Source organism: Phoenix dactylifera, chromosome 3, assembly GCF_051530095.1.
Source record: "Phoenix dactylifera cultivar Ajwa chromosome 3, Ajwa_hap1_PhDact_Kaust_v1.1, whole genome shotgun sequence".
Classification (NCBI taxonomy): domain Eukaryota; kingdom Viridiplantae; phylum Streptophyta; class Magnoliopsida; order Arecales; family Arecaceae; genus Phoenix; species Phoenix dactylifera.
Window position 1 is genome coordinate 35159567 of NC_143192.1, and position 27322 is coordinate 35186888.

The 27322-nt window shown below is 37.9% G+C and overlaps 1 pseudogene across 1 annotated transcript; it reads left to right on the forward strand.

Annotated features, from left to right (window-relative positions):
* The first annotated feature begins 3909 nt into the window (after positions 1-3909).
* Positions 3910-27319, forward strand: LOC103719988 (uncharacterized; annotated as a pseudogene). Its single transcript, XR_016399868.1, has 9 exons — positions 3910-4420; positions 5796-5916; positions 11504-11632; positions 13190-13299; positions 13397-13580; positions 15044-15244; positions 22313-22478; positions 22587-22819; positions 26638-27319. The product of XR_016399868.1 is annotated as an uncharacterized LOC103719988 (transcript).
* The last annotated feature ends 3 nt before the right edge of the window (positions 27320-27322 follow it).

Below are 27322 nucleotides of genomic sequence, written 5' to 3' on the forward strand. Positions count from 1 at the left end.
GTAGCCATCCATATGTTATAATTTGATGGCTTGCATTGTTTTCATTAACTTGCTATAGCCTATCATATCTTATGATAATGTGCGGAAGGCACCGATATTTCTATAAACTAGTGCATGCATATCCTATTGAAGAATTTAGGTATATAATATGTTTTAATATGGATTAGGCACTAATATGTCTTCCTTATGAAAATGTTTATCGCTTATTTGGTATTCTGTGTTCTTAATAGAGTTCAATTTTTGTTGCGGTCAACAGATTGCTATAGATTTGGATTTTGGGTGACCTAAAACTCTTACTCTGCATGAAGTCATGGGAATTTCAGCTTGAGTTTCCTCACAGTCTCATACTTAGAATACAATAGCGATGAAATCCTTTTTAATAAAAGTTTAGCATAGTTAAAGGTTTAAAGAAAAATCTTTTCAGAAATATTTCTTAGAGTATAGCACTATTAGAACCATTTTAGAAGTTTAGCATGGTTTAAACTTTAGGGAGAATTTTACTTTATGCTTCAGAAAAAATATTTAGGGCAATTGTGTTAGAGTTTTATTAATATTTAATTTATACTTGTCAAAACTGCTTATTTGTGATTGTTGGACTCTCTTTGAAGAGAGCTTTAAAAGTAACATATTAGAGTCATAGCCTTATACTAAATGGGCTTTGATGCAGGAGCAGGAGCCCGATCGAGTTATCCTAGATGTGCGTCATGTTTGGATCGTCGCTTAGGAGCAAGACGCCCAATCCTTAGGGCATGCGTATAAAGTTGGGTTTGATTTTTGGTTTGTTTGTTTTGTCAATTGAGTCCTTAATTGAGTTGTAATTTGCTAAATTGAGTTCTTTAATTGAGCCCATGTAATTGAATGCCAAGTGGCATCAAAGGGTCCACGCCATATAAGTGTGAGAAGAGGAATTGACTTGGTCAAAGTCGAGTTGTCCTAAAAGTCCTAACTTATTTGGAGTCCAAGAGTCCTAATTTATTTGGAGTCTAAGAGTCCTAGATTGTTTGGAGTCTTGTTTATTGAGTCCATATATCATTTGAAAGAGTCCTAGCTGATTTGGACTCTTAGTCCATGTGTCTTTAAAGAATCTTAGTTGGTTTAGTGGATTTCGTTAGTTGATTTCGTCAGCTGATTTCGTCAATTAATTTCGTCAGTTGATTTCGTTAGTTGATTTCGTTAGTTGATTTCGTCAAATGATTGATTTAATTTAAAAGAGTTCATTTTTAGTTGGAGTCCTAAAATTCTGATTGTAAGAGTCTTTATTTTTTCAACCTTCTTACTCTATATGAAGAGGAGATTGAAGAATAAAATTTAGAATTAATTTGAGTGAAATTTTCTAGAGTTTTTGAGAGCTTTGAGAGCCGTTCATGTGAGGAGAGAGCCTCTTCTCCTTCCTTGGTGTGATGCTAAGAAGAGGTGAAGGAAGAAGGTGTGACTCCTTCTTCTTTTCCGTCTAGTTTTGTGGGCATTTAAGTGAAGGTGAGACTTTTTTCTTAAACCCATACTTATCTCTCCTTAGAATCCTTCTTCCTTTAGGATTCCAAGATTTCATCCACATTCACGCCCCCCCCCCCCCCCCCCCCCCCCCATCTCTCACATTCAAATCTAAACTAATCTGGATCTCAAGCCAACTCCAACCGCCCTAGCCCAAGCCAATACAATTCCCAAAATTCAGCCGCCAACCCTAGACCCAATTGACATCAATTAGCCACCTTCCCATCTCCTTCTTCCTCCTTTCCGCATCCAAGAACTCTAGCCGCCATTGCCAAAGGAACAGAATAGAAAAAAAAGAAGAGAGATCATCCCCATCATCCCAAACTTTCAGCAATCACCCACCTGCGTCTGCGTTAGGCTTGAATAACAAATCTTCGTAATTAGATGCTATTTCATAAAAATAAAGCATTGTTTCATAAGTTTCATGCAATAACGTGTTTTGAACTGATTTTATACTGAATAAGTTTTGAGATTCAATGAATTGAAATATCCAATGGATGCATCCTATAATCTTCTAGATATCGACTCTCTCTCCCTCCCTCCCTCTCTCTCTCTCTTCAAAGGGACAACTCCATATTTTGTTTTTTTTTCTTCTTACGTATGGTAAACATAGTAAATATTAATGGATAGAAGCTTGTGTTTCCAATAAATACATCAGGTCGACAGAGGGAAGCGAACAAGGTTTTTTCAAAATTAATATTATCAACAAGTTTTATTGGACTTTGACATGTTTTCAAGAAAAATGCCTTTAGAGGGACTAAAAGAAGAAAATGCTCCAAAGAAAGCATGATCTAGGTCAGCTTCGTTTCTCTATTTCTCTCATTTCCTCTACCAACTCTCGATTACTACAACTCTGCATCACTACCCCTATGCAACTATCCATCATGCCTCATGCGACTTTGCATGTCTACATGCACATTTATGCACTAGTTAGGCATGATCCTGCAATACTTGCTCAATTTCCCTTGCATGCAAACTTCATGCCCTGCATAGCATCCCATGGCTCTTCTAGAAACATGCATGATATTTTAATTTGAACTATAAGAATTCTTTTCATGTTTAATCTACACTTAAATGATTATTTTAGTTAAGAAGAAGTTAGCCGCGCAGAGATATCTTTTTTTTGATTAAAATCACCTCCCAAATAGGACTTATAATCCTAACAAATCAGGATTGTGAGTGCTTGAAAACCCCTATTAACCAGCCCCTTCGTTCTGTCCCTTGCTTTTTTGAGATGATGTTATGGACTAATCTTAACTTATCCGATGATTAATTATCAGAAATCTAAATAGGCCCCAAATAAATATGCATATTAATGGGAGTCCTTAAGCATGCAGTTTTAATCTAGCACAGAGCAGTCTCTGGACCAATAAACATGCAAAACAAAACCAACATTTATCACTTAACACCATCAAAGAATTAGTTCAATCATAAAAGGAACAGGACATTTGATCACCCCAACTTGTAATTTTTACTTTGAGTTTATTTAACTTTAGAGATAGAGAGATAATGGAAAAATATCTCCTAATATTGAGAGCATTTTTTGCTACTTCTCTTGCATATCTCATGCAAAACTTTAGCATAATTGGTGACCAAAGTTGACTCAAAAATTGGACTTCATGGATCTAGCTTGAGCCAATTGTCACCATGATTCTTAGAAAAAAAGCAACTTTGCCTGTTTGATTTTTTTCTTTAATAAAGCAGGAATGAGGATTTTTTTTTAATCTTTAACATAGTATAAGAGCCCACCGATCCTTCTTGCTAATTAAAACCTCCACACTCCTACTTACTAATCCACGTGTCACCACTCATTTTGAATTTTGTCGTTCAGGTTTTATATGTGAGGGTTGTCAAAAAATAGTAATAGTTTCACATTAGACAGGTTAAGGACTTTTATGATGCTTATATATTCTTGGGTCCATCTATCTAAATATCTGAATTTTTAAATAGCATCTTAACAATTTTATTTACATTTATAATTTTTGTGAACAATGCTAAAAGATTGTACGGTTGTTCTCATAAATTATTCTTAATAATGAAATAAGCTTCCAATAAATTTTTGGAATTGATCTCCAAAACAATAACCTCCAACTGTTTAAGCATGAAAGAGCAATTAGATAGTGTACCATGGCTAAGAAAATTTATTCAGTGGATAAATATGTCCCATTCCTTAGAGATAAGAAAATAAAAAAAATAATGTATTTTCAAATAACAAAACCAATTAGCCTTTAGTGTGCAAAATATCAAAACAATACTACAATTTAAATAAGAGTCTACAACAAACCTAAACAATGAGCTCCAGCCAAGGAAATTCTGGCCTTTCTTTTCTCAAACCGGTTTAGCCTCAACCCATCTAATAAGACCTATTTTCGCGATATAGATTAATTAGTAACTGCTTCCTGGAAGTCTTGGCTTCCACCTAAAAAGCTTACTAACTATATAAAGTAGCGCTCATCCTACGTCACCTCTGCGCCCTCTCTCTCGCTCGATGCCCGCCTCCAAGTTTTTGTACTCTCAACGGCTATAAATCATCGCCTTCCAGGCCCTAAATCTCCACGATCTAATCCTCACAGGAGCTGCAGATAATCCCACCCTCGTCTCTCTTCCACCGTGAGCTTGGAGCCCTTCAACAGGAACTTCCCCCCTTCAAGATTAGGGTTTTTCTTCCTTTGGTTTGTTACTGAATTTCTCTCCATGGATCATGGAATTGTTGGAATTTTGGTCAATCCGAGAAGGGATGATGAGATTGCAATGAAATTTGATTCTGATGTACTTTTGATTTTTGATTTAGTTCTGTTTGTTTGATGGTAATTGGTTGGTTGGTGAGACTTGCGGCCCGAGCCTTCTATGTGAAGGGCGATAACCAGCCCAAGGCTGGGAGGGTAGATAACAGGGGAATGGCTGTGGTGGTCCTCGATGCTCTTACCAGGTATTAAGTCCTCTTCTTGTTTTTGTTTTATTGCTGTTTTTTCTCTCCCTTTTGTTCCGTGGAAGAAATTGTCTTTTGTGGTTGGGATCATGAATTCTCAATGTGAATCTAGTCTCCGAGTTAATTATCATCATGTTTTCTCAATATGTAGTGATATTCTAAGATGGCTGCAGCTTTGACATCTGATCTCAATGGAGTTTTATCAACGTTTCGTTAACCTAATGAAACTTGAGATTTGCGCCAATTGGTGTGCTGTGCCCAAGTGGAAACAATGCGGAAAAGCTTCTTCAACAACGAGATCACATATTTCCACAATCTAGGTTTATAGTAAGGCATGGAGTACGTAGCATCTCTCCAAATGTGTATAATTTGTTGAATATGTTGTGAAATTTTAATATCCTTTTGAGTTTTGATAGAGCGTATGAAAGAAGGTAAGGAAAGGGAGGGAGAATCTAAGTTCTCTACATTTTTATAACTTGGTGAGCCATCGTATTTTACTTTGGAAAAAGGAAAGAGTATCACTTGTCCTTACCAATCCGGGCTGTTCATTGATGGGATGATATCAGTGTTACATGGACAGGAGGGTTTGTCAAATGAAAACCTTGGTTCTACTAATATCCAAAATTTGACCATCTCATGATTTGTGCACAGCTTCTTATGAGCTCACATCTTAAGGAAAGCACTCACTGCTTGAAAACACTGGAAATTGCATCACAGCAGATGCTTCATGATCATGCAGCTGTTGATACAGTTTATGAAAGCTCAGACACAGGTAGTTTTTGGATGCACTGGAAAATTGTTACTGATTAGGGCTGCAAGGTAGCCAAGCTGACACAAGCTGTAGGCTGCTCAAGCTTCACTTGTTATATGATTAGAGTGAGTTTAATTTGAGCTGAACTATAAGTGCTCAACCTTTGTTGATATTCTAGTTGAATGAGCTTGAATGAGCCAACTATTGAGCCTAGCCATGCTGTTATTCACCTTGGTGAGCCCATAGTGTTCAAGATTGACTTATTAATGAGATGTGATTTAAGTGATACTTGAGCTTGGCTTGTTCTTGATCAAACAAAACAAAATTTATCCTGTTACCAAGCTCTGTCTAAGCTACTCATCTACATGCTGGTTCATTTGCAGCGCTACCTTTGATCATCAAATGATTTAGTCTCCTTAACTCATCAAGGGGAAACATGATAATTCTATGATCATTAGTTTGCCACTTATCTGCTTGTAGTTTAGTTTCTGGCAGATGGAATATCTCCTAGGTAAGGCCTAACAAAACTGCTAGTTATGCCAAAGAGGCTATCTATGGTAAACTGCCATCCTTTTCATTTTTAAGCCACAAAGTCGGTTTCGATTTTGACACTTCATTTTTCAGGCGCCAATGGGTTAGAGAGGAAGATCTGGCAAAGGCTTTGAAGCTGCATTCGAAACAACTTCGCCGCACTTTACGATTTTTTGAAGAAGAGAAACTGGTCACAAGAGACCACCGGAAAGAGGTTAATAATGATTTCTTCATCAAGTGGATATATATAGTAGCATGAAAAATCTGTTACATTACAAATACATTTGGCTGCTCACAACATGTTTGTTAGTTAATGAAGTTTATTCAGTCAGCCATTTTTGTTTCCTCTGGAGGCATCTGAATATGGTATGTTTTATTTCATTAAACAACTTACATGTTCATTTCGTAAGTGAGCACAAATATATGAACCTGTGCAAATATGAAGGAACTAAATTATAGCTTAAACCATATTCCTCCTTCCTATCTCCATCTTCTTTTTTTTTTGTGACTAAGCCAAAGTTCATATAATTTTATATTATTAGGTTCTGCAAATAGCTCTTAAAGATAATAGGCAAAAAGTATTGAACTTTCAGTTATTAGCAAAACACATTTTAAGATGAGAAATTGTGCTTGTGCAAATTGTTATTGCAACAGTTAAGAGCATGCTTGTCATGTCTGCAACTAGCCATGGTTATTCTTGTCCAGTGCTTTATTACTGGCATATCTTAAAGGAGCATATCTCATATATTATATTTTTTCTCCCTAGTATTTTTTCCCTCTTCCTTTCTTCCATGTAATTCTTGACCGCAAATATATAGTTATTTACATGGCATTAGAGCTAAGGATTGGGTTTCTTGATTTAGCAGATAACACATTCATCATATTTATGGCTTTGTAATTCTTTCTTTAGTTTTAGCCTTATATTTCTGCTGTGGGTACAGGTTGCTCCAATACAACGCATTAAAAAGGCTTCACATTGGCTTGATCATCATAAACCCGGTCTGGAGTTGCACTCCATAATGTCAATAAACTTGTTCATAAAATGCATGAAGGAACCACACTTCAAAGTATCAGCTGAGTTCCTTCAATTCCTAGGTGTAAACTTTTCTCCACTCTGTAGAAAAACTAATCCAATAATCCATATTCTTTTGTCATGGGATGCCCTTACGCTAATGAGATGTGTATGATTTTAAAGGAATTCCTGCACTTATTTCTTAACATTTGGGACTTCAACAAACATTGGATTGTCAGCAAGTACTAATAGTGCTAGCTTGCTGAAGTTTTTGCTAATAAGATATGCACTGTTGATGAGAAAAGATGATCAATATTGGGATGAGAGTTTGTAGAGATGCTTGTAGTGATGGGCAACAAAAATATTGAACCGCTATTCTCTCACCAGGAAGACCAACTTTTATATCTTCCTTATTGAAAACAAACTTTTGAGCGAATGCCTTAGAAAGAAACTAGACAGGAGATCGAGGACATTACCTCCCTTCATGTATCTCTTGTAGGAGTTCAACTCAAAGAGGATGATGTTGTTTGGAGAATGTTGGCTTGATGAAGTAAGGGTCCATTGAAACATGACAACAATTAGTGAGCTCCAAGATGGCCGTCACCTTCTTGACATGTGATGAGAGCACAAAAGTGCGACCTACATGTCACTAAAATTAGTGTTATTGCTAACCGATAATGATAAATTCACTGGATTAATATTATATTTGGGTTTGACACAGATTATCATAAATTAGAGATAAAATGCACATTGAGTACAAATTTGACTTCAGAAGGATCCCTTCCCAGATCCGACCCGGTTGAAGATCGGGTCGGGTCCGAGTCGGGTTCAGGTCCGAATCGGGTCCATTTTGTTTGTGCTTTTGGGAAAGAATTTTGGACAAATCTAATTTGGCCATATCATAACTATGAGGTGCTGGGTGACCCATGACTTGAAAGACTTGCACTTGACCTCCAGTCAGAACAGATGACCCGTGACAAACTGAGTCCGTCCGTCTACAACCCAAATTTTATATCATACTATTTTTTTATCTATTTGACTGATTGGATGGAACTTGGTGTCTCCCAGCTCCCATCTCAGGAGGGCAAAGAAAATCCCACCATCTTCCCGGATCCACGGCATCACCCATTCCGGCTCCTAACGCGTCTCCACCGCGTCTCCAGTCGTCTGCGACGCAATCCCAGCCTCCACCACGTCTTCTTCCTCCCGTCGATCAAGCACCTTTTCTTCATCCTGTGATGCAGCACCATCTCCTTCCCGTGATCGCAGCATCCGGCATCCGCCCTCTCCACACCCGTTTCTCTTCCCAGCGGTCCCACAACATTCGCCTCTTCTCCCGTCCGTATCCAGCTCCACGGATCAAGCCTCCGCGATCCATCCCAGCAAATCCTTCCGTTCCAGCACCCGGCCATGATCAGCCGTCCCGAGCGTTCCTCCCTGCATCGCGTCCCCCTCTTGGCCCAAAGAAGGAAGTCCACAGCGCCCCTCCTCCGAGTTCCAGCTCCATTCCGTCGATCCCGCGGCCCCAAGTCCGTGATCAACGTCCCAGCCGCCCGTGAAGCACCTCACCTCGCCGTCCATGACACCTCCAAGCCTTCCTCCACGGCAGATCCACGTCATCCTCCCAGATTTCCAGCGATCCCGCGTGCATCAGCTCCCGATCCAGCCTCCTCCGCCTCTGCTTCCGCCGTGATGCAGCCGTGATCCCGCACACGACCGCAGACCGCGCCCTCCTCCTCTCTCGGGATCCATCGGTCTTCGGCGATCTATAAGAGGACGGGAGGAGAAGAGAGGAGAGCTCGGTGGGAGGCATGTCATGCTCACATGAATTTTTTTGGTGTTAATCTCGGAGTTTTTCCTCATAGATTGCTTGTATATTTCAAAGCTAACAAGATATTGCTCATCTGCATCACACAATCATTGTGCTCATAATGACTGGCTGACTTGTTTCGTTTTGACAAAACTATCCGTTTCTCCACAAAAATGGACCTGCCAAAAGATAGGTCATACTAGTGGAAGATGTAGAGAGGTTGGAAAAAATGGAAAGATGGATTGATCTTGAATCCACTAAAAAGAGGATATTACTTACAGTATGCCTGTTGAAAGAGTTAAATCCAACCTTCCCTCTCTCGGGGATACTAATATATAGGACAGGTTTCTTAACTCGAGAAACATCAGTTAAATGATGGTGCTTGGTCTAATGGAAGTAATCACATACATATTTGACCCATACATATAATCCAAATTCATGCTCATAAATTTTGAGTTAATTTTCAGCAATTTTAATGATTGATTTATGGAAAATGTACTCATAAGAAGTCAAGGAGTTTGAAGATTCAGGATAAAGTCTATTATAATTTTCCAATGAGTGGTCACATTCTTTAAAAGGCTTAGCATCAAAACTATGCCAGACAGTATATTTAGGATACCTGAAATGTTCAAATTTTATCTATAAATATGTTGATAGAAAACATGGCTAGCACTGCAGGTCTGGTTATTTGTCGCGAAGAGGTGATGGTGCATTATATGTTTGCCATGTTGATTAAACATGCGTGTAGGCGCTGTAAGAAAAGGCGAAGTAGGAAAACACCAAGTGTTGAATTTTCCTTGGATCGAGTATGGAGATATCGAACTTATATCCTCTAATTGATATGAACGAAGAATGAGTACCAAGGCCAAAACTAGTAATATTCTAGGTGGATAGATGAGCGATATATGGAGACAACTAAGAAGGCAAAGCAGGCACTTGTTTTATGATACATGAATAAGCAAGCACCAAGTTTATCAGGAAAGGAAAAATGATATGAAAATGGTACAACTCTGATCTGAAAGCAAATGGGTGACTCGTTGGAATGAAAATGTTTTGGTTCATGGAGGATCCATCCTATTGGCATGAAATATGTACGTTAGGGTGTTGAAGAGGAAATGTCTATGATGCTCGAAATGGTAGGGGGTTAAGCAAACGAGGAGAAGAGATCAAGATAGAGGAGAAGCAAATATGAAAAGAAAGATAATAAGTGGAATCCACCACCAACTTCATGTAAAACAACACAAACAAACCAATTCTTTGCCATGATTCTTTCCACACTTCGTATCTATTTATATAGACACAAAATGACCTTATGTATCCCAATGCATTGATGCTTATGATTTTCTAAAATATAAATAATAATGACTTTTACAAACTCTAAAATGCATCATGCATGAACCACAATTAATACACTTGGGAACTATCAAGACATTCAACATTTATGAACACATCACATATTTAAAGCATAATAACCACTAGCTATTAACAACTAATAATTATTATTTGACTTTTGAGTTTGACTAGTTATGGCTGGTCCAAGATGGGCTGAACCAAATTGGGCTAATCCAACATGGTTGGTTCATCACTCCTGCATCAGACGCTTCGCTGTGTAGAACTTGTCCTCGAGTTCTTTGATCTTTTGGATGTGGTCCCAAAATACTTGGTTGGGTGTCGAGAAATGAATATGGTTATCTTTAGGTTTGAGTTGCAAGGTACTTCACACGATCTGGTTGCATAGGATGAAGCTGAACCGACATCCTTTGATGTGTAGAGCATTAGCTATTTGATCGCATATTATGTGTTCTGTATCATAACACATGGTCACCCAAGTAGGATATTTGTAGCTGTAATTGGTGCACATCACACAAAACTTGATCAACAAAGTTTTCCCAATGGAAAATGTGATGGAGCATTGCTTGCTGATGGCGAACTTCTCACTAAGACCGACTAAATGATATGGTTGAGGCTTGGTCTTAGTGAGAAGTTCAGTCTTTAAATTGAGTATTTGAACCAATTCATTGGAGATGATATTGGTAGTACTCCCATTATCAATGACAAGTTCACAAGAGTAACCACCACACTCAGCATGGGTGTGGAAAATACTTGTGCACCTCCAATCATGATTGTATGGGATAGATGAAGAGTCTCTCCATCTCCAAATGTCCTTAGTTAAATTTGCAGATCATTGAGGACATGATGATGCAATATGTCTCATCTCCTTCCATTTGAAGCATTTACTAGCAGATGTCCATTTGCGATCATGAAAATCAATTCCAAAAGTACATCTTGCCGAAGAAGGTAATAATGGCCATCAAACATTTTTTTCTCAATACGAAGTGCCATATGATATCTTTCGTGAACTGTTCAGAATTGGCATGTTATCGTGTCATCTTGGATTTGGCGATCGAGGTGAGCTCGATAGCAAGCACATAGTTTCTTCAGAAATTGTTATCCCAGTCCAGGCATCATAAAATTTTGTGGTGTGCAAATCAATTGATTCATCTTCTTATTGACTAATTAGGGTTACTCTAAGATGGACTAAACCAAAATGAGCTTATGCAGCATGGTTAATTCATCTTTCCTGCATCAGTCTAACTTGGTATTAAGAATTTAAAAAAATTAGCTCCTAAGTGGTGGATTGTTTGTGGGGAAATCTGAGGACAAGTTCAGCTGTCCTCCTTTGGCAGCAGAAGAAAATAAAAGAATCATTTTACACTGGAAAAGTGCATCGAAACCCGTACTTGGCAGTGTTGCCAATTTCCACATATGTGCCCAAATTGTTTGCTCTCTTCTTTTGATATCATAATTACTTCTCAATATGCAAACATGTGAGAATATAAAAAGCTGGTCTCCTTTGTGCTAGTTCTTAACATTTGTTTTGGTATATTTTTCCTTCATTTCTTTGAAAACTTGAGAATCAACCAGTATTGGTTCTTTTCCTATTTTGACTACGCCTAACCGGTATTCACTTCATTGCAGACTGCCAAGGGTGCAAAAGTGTTCAGCACTGCAGTTGCTGCCACCGGTGATAGTCAACAAATAATTAAAGAGGGTGAAGAGAAGATAAAACTGCATACCCATTCTTACTGTTGCTTAGATTATGCACAGGTCACCTCCTATAAACCTGTGGTATTTTTGATACCTTATTGCTTGTTTCTGTTATCTTTTTCAAATAATATATTCTGATTCCTGTGAGATGTTTGTGATGGTGCCTTGTATTCTGTCAGTCTATTTTTGTTAAGTAAAATCCTATTTTGCAGGAAGAAGACATGAACTTGTCTACATGAACATGTCTGAACGAAAAAAATATCTTGTATTGACAAAGTTCCTGGTTCAAAGAGCATATAAGTATTGTTATCGGTCCTTTTTCTTTATAAATCTTGCCTATGAAACAGTTACTCCCTATTTAAGATGAACTTTAAAATTAAAATCTTTGGTCATTTGGACATAAAATCTTGTCTTTCAAATTCTTTTGCCAAAAGCACTTATTTTCTTACATATATTTTTGTTTTCTTCATGGATCCATGTATCGCACAATACTGCTTGTACCAGCCAAGACTACCCATTGTGATACAGGGTACCTGCCATGCCAACCTTACCCTATGCCGGTGAGCGGGAGTGATGTGTTTCATAACATACCGTTTAGTGATCTTGTCCATTTATGTCCAAATTGACCAAGAAGTATTTACTCAAGAGCGGAAAAAGTCAAGTCCATTTATAACATGTTCTCTTAGATACTAATTAATGCTTAAACATGTTTTGTTTCTTAGAAGCTTTAAATACTTCAGATCACTTAAAATAAAAATTTAGCTAAAAGTGAAGTAGTTGACAGCTTTACCATTTATCAATGATGTTTTTTTTTTGATGTGCTTTTCTTGAACTATATATTATTTTATAATATGAAAACGTACAACTTATTATTTTTTAGGATTTTCTTTTTGTTTTTTAACTCAGGTGCCTGCTTGGCTGCCGAGGCGTTTGGTTTAGGCCTTTAAAGGCGTCAACACTGCCTAGGCAAATTGACAAGACTGCCCACGCTATTCCATCTCATGTGTTTAAACTCATGTCTGCATATTTAAACTTAGGTTTCTTTTTTTTTCTATTTTTTTTCCTTCTATGCCAAATAATTTGCAAAAGCATGGCTTTGAGTTCAATCTCTTTCTTCACTATTAAACAAGAATTTTGTGACTGACTTTGTATATAAGCAGCACTTTGATCAGGGGTTCTTTACCATTGTGTCAGATAAATGAACTTTTATATCATGTATTCTAGGATGCTGATGAGTTAGTGCTGATGGACTATGTAAGAGTATAACCTGTTAGAGGTAATTATCTACATCGTTATTTACTCTTCCCTTATATGCAGCATAAGAAGCTGCTCTTACCTTTAGATGATTGACTTTTTAAATTTTTAATGATTCTTGTCTTATTACTATTGGACAATCTCGGAAACTGGAGAACAATAATAGTGTTGCAAAAATATTTTTAGTGGTGGTAATCTCTATTAGGGGTTGTTTTTTATGGTGTCTGTTAACTTCATTGATGGTTGATGGCAATCATGGTTTCTCTTCTCTGAATTGATTCTTAACTTTCAGTGATCTGCATATGATGTTGATGCTTCTGTCTGATTTCTTTGTATCATATGCATAATGATACTTGAATGTAGATATACGATGTTGTAAGGTATCGGCTGCATCGAATGAAGAAAAAATTAAAGGATGAATTAGACAGCAGGAATACCATTCAGGAGTATATATGCCCTAACTGTGGGAGACAGTAACAGGGAAACGTTCTAGCCTTTTTAATATGAGACTTATAAGGTTGATCTTCTAAAATTCTGAAACTTCAAAATTGTCAACTGCCATATGCTCAGATATTCAGCTTTCGATGCACTGCCACTTGTAAGCCTTATTGATGAGTATTTTCACTGCGAAAACTGCAATGGTGAACTTGTTGCTGAGAGTGATAAACTTGCTGCTGAGGAAATGGGAGATGGTGATGACAATGCTAGGATCCGCAGACGTGAAAAATTAAAAGACATGCTTCAAAAGATGGAGGTTAGCCTTAGAATGTCATTTTCTTTCTTTGCCATGTGGATTTTTTTGAGTCAATTCCTATCTCTTTATGAAGTGTGTACTATACGATATATGCTTCATTTGCATGTTCTCTAGAATTACTTGTCCAAATGACTTCATAGCTTCCCTAAACTACAATTCTGATGCATTGTAAGATGGTAGAGAGATATATGGCAGAATACAATTTCTAATATTGCCATCTCAAGTATAAATGGTAAAATTACTGTCAGAACTTTGAAGTGTTTGTTGTAGGAAGCCCTTGGAGAAGCAATTACCTACTACCTCTTAAGCCTTTGCCTATCTTATGTTAAAAGACCTGGTATTTGAGAGTGTATATCTCTTGTTTCATTTATCTGAAATAATCATAGATTTATTTGAAGTAATTTTCTTTGACATTTCATACAATACGTGTTTTAATTTTATTATCTTGAGACACTGATAAGTGCATATTTTGATTATAATACCTTGGAACACTGATAAGCTGGTAGCTACCATTCACGGTATTAGCATATTAGCTTGGAAATCTTGGAAAGATGTAGATGTCTTGTTGGAACACACAGGCACTGACACACACACACACACACACACACACAGAGAGAGAGAGAGAGAGAGAGAGAGAGAGAGAGAGAGAGAGAGAGAGAGAGAGAGAGAGAGAGAGAGAGAGAGAGATGAAAACTAGATCTACTCAGCTATGCCACTCTTCTTGGATTATTAAAAAAGTAAAGCAACCAGTCAGGAGCGTACACTATATTATTTTACCTCAACGGATAACCCGCCATGATATGGATAGATGACAACAAACTTGAGCCAAGTATATGGGCCAGGCCAAAGTTCCGATGATGCACATATCAATCAGATCAACCACTTAACAGACTATGTGTTAATAATTTGCAAAGAATTTCTGGGATGACTGTATTGTGAAAATACAGGTTACTTAATCAAAAGCTTACCTGGTTAAAATAATTCAATTGGGTGAAGTTGGTTATTGGATTATTGAGTGCCAAAATAATGTTACGTCTGCACAACAAATTTGTCACGATAAATGCTAACCCTGGTGATTATAACCTTTTCTTTGTTATGTTGTGCAAAATAATGATAATGGAGTTGTCAATTTTAGCTATGCATTATTTCTGGTAATTTACGGAGTGTTTTTGTTTTTTTATATGCATATGCAATATGAATGGACATACATTGTTCAGTTGACCTTTTTGATGTTTTCCGTCTACGTTTGAGGAGATGTCAAACTGCTGAGTTTTCCATTCTTTGATAACTGAACTAAGAGTTTTTAGGAGAATGAGGTGGTGGCTTTCCTCTGTACAGGAATTCATGAGCGAGCTTGAGATTTAGAAGGCTCATATGATCATGTTAGACATTATTCTGTTGTTACCAGCCTGATCTCTGTATTGCCTTACACTGTCTGCTGATAAAATATGCATGAATTGCAGGAGCAGCTGAAGCCACTGACGTTGCAGCTAGCAAGAGTAAAGGATTTACCTGTACCTGAATTTGGAAGTCTCCAAGCATGGGAAGCTCGAGCAAATGCAGCTGCTCGTGCAAGTGGTGATTTTAGTGCAATTGATTCCACAAAATCATCTCAAGGACAAGGATATGGTGGAACCCCAATGCCATTTCTTGGCAAGACAAGAGTATGCTTTTATCTGCTTTTCATATACTCAATAATTTGTTGACCAAACAAATATATTTTTGTTAGTGTTGCTGTTTTGGTGGCATGAGTCTATCAGAGTCTATGATATTGGAATAGAAAGGCATCATCTAGACCTCACTCTGTATGAGTATGCTGAATTAGTTTATGGACTTTACTATAGTTTTTCAGAAAGCTGTTCCTTCATATATACTGACTTAAAGATACAAAAGTTTGTAATAGTTATTTTGTGCCCAGTGTGTAACCTTTTCTGTTAGGGACATGAATATCAAGAAGCAAGAATTGGGTTGACATGATTGTTCTTATTAAGGCATGTAGACGTACATTTAGGACTCGCACCAAGTCTGCATTTCAGCATGCTTTTGCATTCACATGCATAAAAAGTCTATACATGGAGACTTCATAAACTCAGAGAATAATGGTTTTGCCGGCTGGTGCATGTTGTGTGGAACTTACTGTGCCAACGCTTAACCAAAACAGGGCATGAGTTGCATGCCAAGGTACTGACCTAGCTGGTCGATATTGTCGATATTGGTCTACATTATATCGTGTAATTGGCATGGGCCACACTAACCAGAAATAAGTTTAAAGGCTTCAAACAATTTTTTTTCTTTTTCTCATTTTCTCCCATTGTTTCACTAGAGAGATATGTTGAGAGCTTGTTCTTAGCTCCCGAGAGAAGTAAGAAGTGCCTACTTTATGCGGTCTTCAAAAAATCAAGCTAGATAAACTTCATATCTCACTGAAAAATTGGGAACAACCCATTTAAACCTTTTCTTCCCCTTTTCTGTCCAAAAAGAAGATTCTATTTATTTTCTTTTTTGTTTCCAATATTAGGTAAAATGCAAGTTGTCTTTCAGATCGGTTAATCTGTATGGGTGCTTTCTAGGTAGAAATGGATGCTTGCGGAGAGGAATCTTTTCAAGAGCCCGAGAAAGAAGTTTAGAATATTTTGAATTAAGAAGCCCCAATTGTATATGTCCTTATGCCCATACATGCTAGTGAAATTGGTTATTCCCACAATGTGCCTGTCTTGTCCAATTATTGGCACGTGAACCTAAATCCTTCCAAAAAGTGAATGGATACATTAATATTAATTCGAACATCAGAGATTAGCCACTACACTATAACCAAGGTTGCAAATATTGTTTGATGGTATAGTACGGTACCATACCATTTCGGTAGATTTCAAGCACTGGTATATAGTGTCGGTGTGGGACATGGTCCTATATAATGTGTCGGTACCATGTATTGCAGCATTCCCGCAAAGAGCCAGTACAAGGTCTAATATCGATATTTGAAATTTTGACTATAACACTTATAACTTAAGGTAATGTGGGGAACAATAAATCAATAAAAAAGGTAGAAATATATAGTAGTGTATAAAAGGCATGCATTAGTGGATAAGTTGTGGTGTTGATATAATTTTGTAGATCAAGCTGAGAAAAGTCCAGAGGATGCATAAAGAAAGATAGGAGGTTACATGCAAATGAAATAGTTATTGTCTATAGTGCAGTTGGTAAAGACATGGATCTTCATGCAAGCTTCCTACTACATTCTAGATGGTTGATAAACCTCCTTTTTGTGTTCCTTTTTGTTAGATTAATTCCTATCATCAACATGATGGTGGAGAATTCATGTCATATGAAGGTAGAAGTTAGAAAAAGAATGAAAGCTTTCTCCAGTTTCTACAAGCTGTTATATTAATTCCCCAAATTATCATATAAGAACCTGGTCTTAGAACATATTGTTCAAAAGGATTTAAGGTTAAATTGAGCACTCTGTCATAGACTTACAGCCCAAAAAGCTTAAGCTATTGGATAGACCGGCCCAGATCATAAGTTATAAACCCATGTGGCAGCCCCCTATCAACTGATGTGGGACTATGACAATTCTCCCCCACCCAACCACGTGACTCCCTCATCATGGTTTGGCTCCAATTCATGAGGGGGCCCCACCCATGTACTTAGGTCTTGCATGATCCTAGTATCACTAGCGAGGGAATTACATGATCAAAAAGGCTGATATGCATTGGGCCTCGCTCTGCTACCTCCTATTATGGGCTTATAGCTCAAAAAGCTTAAGCTATTGGGTAGAGGACTAGCCCGGGCTTATAAAACTCATGAGGCGTCCTGGTATTAGTTGATGTGATGTGGGACTACGACAACTAGCTATCCTTGGAAGCAAGAGCTCTTATAATGAGACACTCCCACCTTTATTGTTCAATCTCCTGCCTCATTTTTTCTTGTTTCATATTGTTTTTTGGGTTATAATCCATCTTTGCTTCCTATGTAGTTAACTCTTGCTGGCAATTGTAATGCAAATTCAGGTGTTGCATATGGTTGCTAATATAAGGAACCCCTCACTTAGAATTCATTTAAGTGAAATTTAAATTATTATTCTACTAGGTTCTTTCATAAGTAGTAATATTTATAGCATAGTGTCTTTGTAGGTGCAAGTTAGAGATGGGTGCAGCTCTCAGTCTTTTTAACGTGATTTTCATTAATGAATATTAGATTCAAGTGCCTAATTTTTGAAAGCACTTGGAACCGTATTTGCATGCTTTGTTTCAGAAATTATGTTGACTAGCATCCAAGTTTTCTCAAGAATAAAGAGCTTAGCTGATGAGGCAATACATTATTTGCAAAGAGAAAACAATAGTGGACGATGTTATTATATTTGATTTACTATATGATGACATGCTTTGATCCACTTTGAAGTATTGCTTACTGGGCTGTAGCTCCTTATTCTTCAGTAGCCAAGTCCTCTAGGATGGGACTGGTGGGAGAACCCTAGAGTGCTTTGAAATCGTGTGCATGTTCAAAACTTTTCTTTGAACACCTGGTGGTCCGTGGTTGCTGCTGCCTCTGTGCTTCGCGATGATCTCCGTCATTTTCAAACTTCCTCTGTTGCCGCAATGTCTTCTCAACCAAATAATTTAGGTGCTTCTTCCTCTATTGGAGTCAAGGGATCTCATTCGTGGAAAGGGGGGGGGGGTTCCAAGGTGGTGTCAATTGGTGTGGCAGACTTGCAAAATAACCGATGAAGAGATTGCGATGCTTCAGGGCTGTTTCTCCAATACGTTGGAATCGCTAGAAGATGAAATGCAGGTGGGCTTGGGCCAAGTGGGAAAAAATATCTTTGGTGCCAAAAGCTTGGGGCGTTGGATCTTGACAAAATTGATTGCTAAAGATTTCAAAGAAAAGTGCAAACTCTCGCATGAGGTTAAAGCTATGTCATTGGTAGAGGAACACTATATGTTTTGATCTTGCTCGGAGGAGGGTCGAAACAAAGTTTTATTAAAGGGCCCATGGATGATTTCCGGCCAACTATTAGCTATTGAGCCATGGTCCCCGATTTCTTTCCGAAGAAGGATATTAAATCAATGCTAATTTGGATGTGGCTGCCAATTTTGCCAGTGGAGTATGGGCAGAGGCCTGGTAGAGTTTGTATGCAGATTGATCTCTCATAGCCTTTGGTGCCATGACGCTTGATTAAGGGAAGAAGGCTGTCTTTGGGCAATCGTTTGTGTGTGAGAACATACCGACAGTTTGTTTTCGATGTGGTATCATTGGCCATCAAGAGGAGGTTTGTCAAGCAGAGAACCATGCTTCTCACTCCTCCAATGAGAATCATATTCATCCTGATAAACTTGATACAGTCGAAGGGGGAGGTGAACAATCACCAAACTCCTTTGAAGATCCGGCGATGGGGAAGAATAGGATTAGTAGTGCTGGACGTCTGAGCAGTGATCAAAGGCCATCTTTAGACAAGTATCTTGGCCCTTGGTTGCTAGCTACGAAGAAAAAAGTTTCCATGGTGATGGTAACAGGAACTTGATTCAAGAGTCGTGGGCGATAAAGGGAGGAAGACAAGGGAGTTGCCACTCGATTCAGTGGTGGACTTGGTTCGAACTCGGACCGAGTTGAGCGCCGAGACTGAGCTATTAATTAATCAGCCGAGTCAGCCAAGTGAGGTAGCTATTAATGAAGTGGGATGGGAGAAACATTTGAAGGTAGCTCGTTGGCCAGCTCCTTTGGACACTAATTTGCTGCAAAGCCTTATGGTTAAGGATCTCTTGATTCCTGAAGAAAGGAAATGGAATCAACTACTCGTCTTCCAGCTTTTTTCAGAGGAGCTAGCTGAGAAAGTACTCTCCATTCCAATTTTAGGTGGTGACATTATCGACAGGTTGGGTTGGGGTCCATCTTCTGGTTTGACAATTAAGGTATCCGATTTTTATGGAATCTTTTTACCTAAACCTCAACCAAATTGTGGTATTTACTAGTGTGGAGATTAGGTGTTCATCCTAGAGTTGCTCTATTTATGTGGAAGGTTGCTTGGCACCGACTCCCACATCGAGATATTTTACATTAGCATGGTTTTCAGATACCAAATCATTATGATGTATGCCTAGATGTAGAGGAGTTGATAGATCATGTTATCCTGTATTTGGCATCTCAGGTTTGGAGGCAAAGCCCTTTCCGTAATTCATCTACTATTTCTTCTTTCTCCCTTGATGATTTCCTTAAGACTGTTAGAGAGCGATCTGCTAGTAATGATAGAAGATCTAAAGCAGTTCTGATGTGTCATATTGCTTACCATATCTTGCTAGCCATAGTATTTTCCATGATGCAAGACTGAGTCCAACAGTCATTCTTCTTAGTTGATCCGCCTAAGCCCAAGAGTTTATACATGTGGTTGTTTTAGAGAAACCCTCGACAATAGGGGTAACTTGTGGCTCTTCTAATGTAGGTGCTGCGTCCCCATAGGTGATTTATTTTTCTTGGGAGCCACCACCCCTCCAGCTTACTCAAGGTCAACTTTGCTACACAGATATTGAGGGCCTATCATGTTTTCCTGTAGAGGGATTCGTTGGTTGTTATCCGATGGCTTTTAGATCCTCCATTTTCTCTTGCTAGACCACATCCCCTTCTGTAGGACTGTTGATGAATGATGCGCACTTTGCTTTCACTCGAGGTATCTCATATTTATAGGGAGGCAAATAACGCAGCTGACTGGATGGCGGCTTATATGGCCAATCACACTAAATCCTTTCTATGGGACTCTAAGGTAGATCTTTCAGCTCAATTTTTGGACCTTTTGTTTTATGATTCCTGCGTATCTATTGATTCTAGATTGGTTTAATTTAGCCACTTTACCCAAAAAAAAAAGACAATAGTGGACATTCTTTTATTTAGTTTTAGTGATCGAACATCTATGGATGCTGACTGCATAATTAAGGATGTATAGTCATTCTTGATGTGGAAGCCAGTCATTTGGCAGATTCTCTTGTTAATAAGGGTGTTTGAAGACCAACTCGTTTGGCACGCAGTATGCATTTGACCTAGATTCTTGTGCTAGTTGATCAATTACTCAATTCTGTCATTAAAATATTTTATTACTCATCAAGAGAAAATGGACTGCAATGAAATTCTCTAGGACTTGCTCAAAATTTGTTAAAACTTACCTTGGATTTGTTCATAACTTGTTAACAAACTTAATTGTTATTCTCAAACCTGTTTTTTTGAAAAGTGGGACCATGGTACTGCTACCTTGCTGTGCTATTTTTTTTAATTGCTGAAGATGGAATGTGTAGCATCAAATTGAGAATATTGAAGTTTATGCATGAATATGGAAGTTAAATTAATGATTTATAGAAATACCATGTCTCTTTTGAATTCTGGAATTGAAGGATTTAACTCTCTTTAAACTCCAAGATACATGTTCAGTTCGTGCATATACATTATATGCAGTGCATTCTCCTATATATGCAATTCCACTTTGATGAAATATTACTGATACATACTTCTGCATCATTGTACCATTCTAATTGATAATTGACATCAGAAAGACTTCATCAACAGAAGCAAATCATACAAAGCATAAATTTGATGAAAACATATGGGGACCTGATCGATACTTAATGTGCCATCATGTAGTGCTGTGTAGTTATATTATGAAATGAAGAGACATTGATTGATGCTAGCTGAACAAATATTGATGCATGGTCTTCAATGTGACTTAAATTTAAGTCATGCAGGTGAGACTAGTGCTGGAAAACGAGCAAGCGGTTCACGAGTTAGCTCTAGTTTTGCTTGATTGGTTACGAAACAAGCCAATTTAGACTAGGCTTAGCTCTGTTGAACTTGGCCTGAATTAGCTGAAGATATTAATAAAGAAGTAATATATATTATATTATTTTAATTATTATAATCCATATAAATAAATATTATTTTTGTAATTGCTCCTCAAATGATCTTAAACTCTCCCTAGTTTTCTTAGACATGCTGTTCATGAACAGCACGCAAGCCTGGCTTGAATTTAAATGAACTAGCTTGAGCTTGTCTCGATTATAAAACATGCTGAGCTAGAGTTAGGCCTGGCTTGGCTCATGTTCAGCTTGTTTCTACTCCTAGGTGAGACCACAATGAACATCAAAACTTGCTCAACTCATCATGTGCACAACCATATTTTTCTTTTTTAGTTTTCCAGTTGCCTAATTTTGTCTCTTGCGTATGCTGCTTAAAACAGAAAAAAAACAGTCACATTACTGTGATCCCCTGCACTTAAACATATATTATTACTTATCAAAATTGCAGATGCAGGGTGGCCTGTGGAGTGTTGTGCTTGTTGGTTAATTACTTAAATGATTTGTTCATTCCTTGGAATTCCCTATTATTTCACATATACATTATAATTATATTCTACATATATTAATTCTGTCTGACCTTTTTGCTACTATTTTTACTTCTTGCCTAATCCTTTTCTGCAACGTATGCTATTATTATATTAACAAAAGCTAATTTATGAGTGCACATGAGATATCCTTTAGGTATCTCATGAGTTCAGTCACGACACCTGTTGGGCAAATTTCTGATGTCATATCTGTTAATTTAAGCCTACATCAATTTGCATCAAAACATAACTTCTATGTTAAAATGGATAATGGAATCCATTTTTTTCTTGGCATTGGCAGCTCCAGAGTCTTCATGTTAATGCCATGTCTTTCTCTGTATTCATTAGATGATTATTTGTGGCTCTGTTGCAGGTGGAGGTTGCTCTTTCTGGTGTTGAAGTAAAAGAAGAGGACATTTGAGTCTGATACTAAAGCTACATCCATGAAGGGTAAGCCATCATAAAAAATGGATGAAAGTTCCGGCCCTGTTGATGACAAGAAATCAAAAGACATGAAAGAAGATGAGAAGAGTATACAGGCCAGTAGAGAAGCTTGAATTTTTGTAGCTATTGCAATTCATATTCTTGTAATTGTTTTTTCTATTGTTGAATGTTGGCGCTCATTGAGAGTTTGATAATATTTGTAGGATGAGTATCTCAAGGCCTACTATGAGGCTTTGGTAAAAATGCAGAAAGAACAAGAAGCAGCATTGAAGAAAATGCAACAAGAATCTGAAACAAGAATCTGAAACAAGCAGAGCATCAACGTCTGACTTTTCAAATGGGGTCTTTGATGTCGATGCTGAGCGTCGAGTTGGTATGAAATCAAAATGGGAGGATGACGAAAATGATGTTGAATGGGAAGAGGCTCCACTTGTAGGTTCATTCTATTTGTTATCAATCTCTTTGGAATTTTTATTGATCTACTAAAAATTTTTGATGATTGCATGAATTTGTAGAGACAGACGTATATTTACATTTATACCTGCTTAAATTAGATATTTCAATTGATGTTTTTAAAACCGGACGGGACAGCGAATTAGCAAGTTGTCTAGTTTCTAGGTCGGCCGATCAAACCAGACCAGTCCGACCGGTGACGTCTGCAAGACATTATTATGATATCATAATTATATTTTTGTTTTCCAAAAAAAATGGGGACGAAAATGAAAAAATGCCCGCCTTGCTGCAGCACTCCGCCACTGCTCTTGACCTCCCCCCTATCGTCCTTTGTAGCATCTTCACTGCTTGCTCCGCTGCATGCTCCACCACTGAAACCCCCTCCCCACCTCTCCCTCCCCTTCAAAATCCCCTCCTCTCTCATTTTACTCCTTTCTTGTTTTAACTCAACATTTCTATATTCACAGAAGCAGAAGATACTGAAGCAACAAAATAAATATTAGATAGATTGTTGGAGCAAAAAAGGAAGAATAGAAGGGAAATGGGAAGGGAGGGAGATTATAAGAGGCACTGGAGGTGAGGATACTGAAATTTTTTGGTGTTCGATATCGGTGGACGTGGGAAGGAAGAACGACGACGACGAAGTCAGATTGGAGATGTCAGAGGTGGTGATTAAGTTTCTTGCTCTAATCTTAACCTCCGATTTTATCGAAGAGGACAACAAGAAGATCGCAATTCCGCCCTGATTTCAGATCTCAATGGATCGGTTTTTGCGTTGCTTTCCGTACTGAAGGAGGGGAAGCAGCCTCAAATCATGTATTGATGCAGCCAGGGTTCTTGAAATGGTACTTGAGTTGTTGGAAGTGGCAGAGGTGAAGGTGATGATCGCCGAGAAGGAGATCATCGTAGAGCTGATCTGCTTGATCCGGTTGTTGGATGATAAAGGGATTAGTAATTACCTCTAGGGATCTAGATTGGATGGTGCTGGCAAGGAGAGAGGACCAGAGGAGTCCCCAACTCTTCTTGAGAGGGAGCGCGTGGCCTATGTGGTACTGCTAAGGAGAAGCCACCATGGGAGGAGGTAGTGGTCCAATTGCTGACAGCAAGTGTGGCTGCTCCGCTGCCTCTTCTTTTCTTTTAGATTGGAGGAGGAGACGACGGCGACAAGGAAGTCAGGGTAAGGACCACCATGGTAAAGGATTCTTTACCATCAAATCGGTCTGACTGTCCGGTTCTCCCAGTTTTAACCGAATTTTGACCAGTTTTAACATATACTTTGAATCAGACTGGATAGGCGAACGATTCTGGTTCAACCGGTTGATCCGGTTTGGTTTTAAAAATATTGATTTCAACTTGCTCAACTGAATTGGGTCGCGCACAATGAGTCATACACTAGATCAACCAAAGGTGTTTGGCTTAATAGGAATCATTAATGACCTTTAGAGGATCATATCACATGCTAATTGTCTAAGATTGTTATGGAAGATCTCTTGCTCAGCATTGGCAGGATTGATCGAGTTATAAATTGTAAATGGGTTCAGATGGGATTGGACATGGACTACAACTAGGGATCATAGGATTCTTTTCAATTACTTAAGATGAATAATGCTTCTAGATAAGTGGTGACAATTTGCAACATTAATCATCTTATTGATCAACTTCTGGCCTATGCTTTTAGTTTTTATGCCATTGGTAATATTTGTGAAAATAAATATAATTGGTAATTGCTGTGTCTTTACCTGTTGTAATGAGTTATTTGATCTATCAATACGGAATTTCAACATCCGCAGAAATATGAGAACAGGGAGCAAACTATTTCTGCACAACATAATATATTCCAGAAATTTTGTTATCTTCATTAGCCAACTTATGCATGCTTGTTGCCTCATCTTGATGGTGTTTGTGTTTTTTTTAACTCTTCTTGGGAGCTCTAGGACACCTTATCATGTACAAGCGAAAATAGCTTTTTATGAATTGAAGGGTTTCTAAAATCTCGTTGGGAAGGTTCTCTTAAAGGTGGGTAGTCAACTAGAGGTCATTGTACTTTTTTTGATTGAAACAGGGCTTGTTTCTTCCATTTACGAAAAAATAAATAAAAGTGCAAATACAGGCAAGAGATAGAGGATACAAGAGGGTGAAGAGAGAGAGAGAGAGAGAGAGAGAGAGAGAGAGGAGAATAGGGTTGCAAATGGGTCGGGCAACCTGCAAACTTATCTAGTCCTCACCTGATTAGACCTAGCCTAATTTGTTTTTTAAGACTCCCGGCCAGTTCAGGCGTAATTAGACTTGTTTTGGAAATCCGATTGGGTCTGTGTTCTGTAATGTTGACGTGTCTTTAACCTGTTTTGACTGATATTTGGTTTGGGTTAGGAAAAATGTACCCTATCTGTTCCGGACCCAAACTAGCCGATCTAAGAACCCAAATCATGTAAACAATCATCATGTAAAACAATCTCCGTTTTTCTTTCTAAATGCCTTTCTTGAAATTTGTCCAATGAATCTCACCTAACTAGCCATTCTCCATTCACCCTAGCAACCCGCCTCCTCTTACCTCCTCTATCTTTTATTTAAGCATTCATTGTTTGTCTCATTGGATTCTTATTTTACAATGCTCTCAAGTATATAAATTATTTATTTCATAAAAAATTTAAATTATTTATTCCATAAAAATTTTAGTTTATAAACTTGTACGCTAAGAATGTTCGTTTTCTAGACATAAATTATTTATTTCTTCTATTGTATTTGATAATTTTTATTGATAATTTTTTTGAATACCAATTTTTATATTTATGGTTTAAAAATAGACTGCTAAAAATTTCGACCTAAACTCTAGACCTAACTCAACTTGGTCCTAACCCTGGCTGGATCATTCGAGTCCCAAGCTAGAACTCATACTTTACTCAGAGCTTTAGCTTTGTTGTGAAACTCACACTCGAGTTAGAGCTCAAGCAATAGCAATGTTTTTATTTTTGTCAGAAGAGCCGGTCCGAAAAAACAGATAAAACAAGGAAGGGAAAAAGCTCTCCATACAATATCTGGTGGTTAATTGGAGGGAGGAAGCCCTCGTCCTTTAGCTAGCTCAGTAGGAGGTTTAGATTCTCCACTTTTTATTACCAATGTCTAGGTCATGATTGATCCTGACCCATCCTAAGTGGCCTATCGGGTCAACAGTTTTTTTTTGTTTGGCCCAACCTGACCTGATCTGCCGATGAGCTGAGTTTGGGTTCAAATTCAAGACTCAAAATGTAACTGGGTTGTGTTAAGGTCAAGCATGCTGCGGTCCAGCCTGACCTGTTTGTGCCTTATTTTCTATTTTATTTCCTTGGTTGCTCATATCCTCTCTTTTTGGCTGCTTCATCCAGTTCTACTTGCCCTAACAGCTTCACTAAAGGGCATCGTCACTGTAATGTGAAATCAGCTGAATAAGACTATAGGTACCAAAGTATCCAAAAGTCATGCCAGGAGTGACATTTGGCTCAACTCCAATAATTCAATACTTCCTCGGTCTTCTTTCTTGGAATTAGGTACTTTTTATATGTGATTGTGTAGGAGCATTGATTTCTTTATCTTGGAAACATCTAAAAAATTTGCCAATACAGATATGATGTTGATTCCATTGTTTTTTCCCTTTTTCTTCTGAGTAAGTCTATAAATGTATCGTCTTGGTGTTTTAAGATGCTGATATACACATTTTTTATTTTTTTTTTAATATTATAATTTATGCTAATGGATTCTTGTAGCTTATTGGAATCATGTAAAACATGTCTAGTAAATGATGTCAACCATGTTCAATGATAACAGGCAATACAGGTGGGACATATAAACTGGCTGATCTAAATGTTGAAGCTAATGCATCCAGTGATGATGAGGATGACATTGACTGGGAGGAAGGTTGAACTGAGACAAATCAAATATTTGTATGTGCCTTTTATGAACCAGGAGAGCTCCATTGGCTGCATTTTATCCACATATATCTCATCAAATACACAACTTTGTCACAGGAGGGATGAAGCTTACTAAGTGCTGTTGAAGTATAACCAATGATGCTAGACAATGCAAAGTTTTGAAAAGAAGATTTTGCATCTACTGGCAATGCAAGGTGCATGTGGAATATGGATAAAATTTATTAGAACATGGTGGTCCTCAAAAACCCCAAGGCATGGGATAATCTTAGTTTTGCAAAAGGAGCATCCTGGCCTGTAGTGAGTGCTGGTGTATCTCAGAAGTTTTTTTCTGGTACTGGGTTTTAATAAGTTATATTTTCTGCAGTGTTCTCAGTAGGACTTCAAAAGCTGATAAATTGCAGAAAGGAAAAGAAAAAACATCAAACTACAAAGTTTCTTTTACTCTCATTATGTTTTTAGTTGTATAAGCGTAAATGTGGTGCATCTGCATGATGAGAAGTTGTATAAGCGGAAGTGTGTGTTTTACTCTTATTTTTTAGATACTGCAATATTTAATCATCTACATTCGACAGCAAAAATAC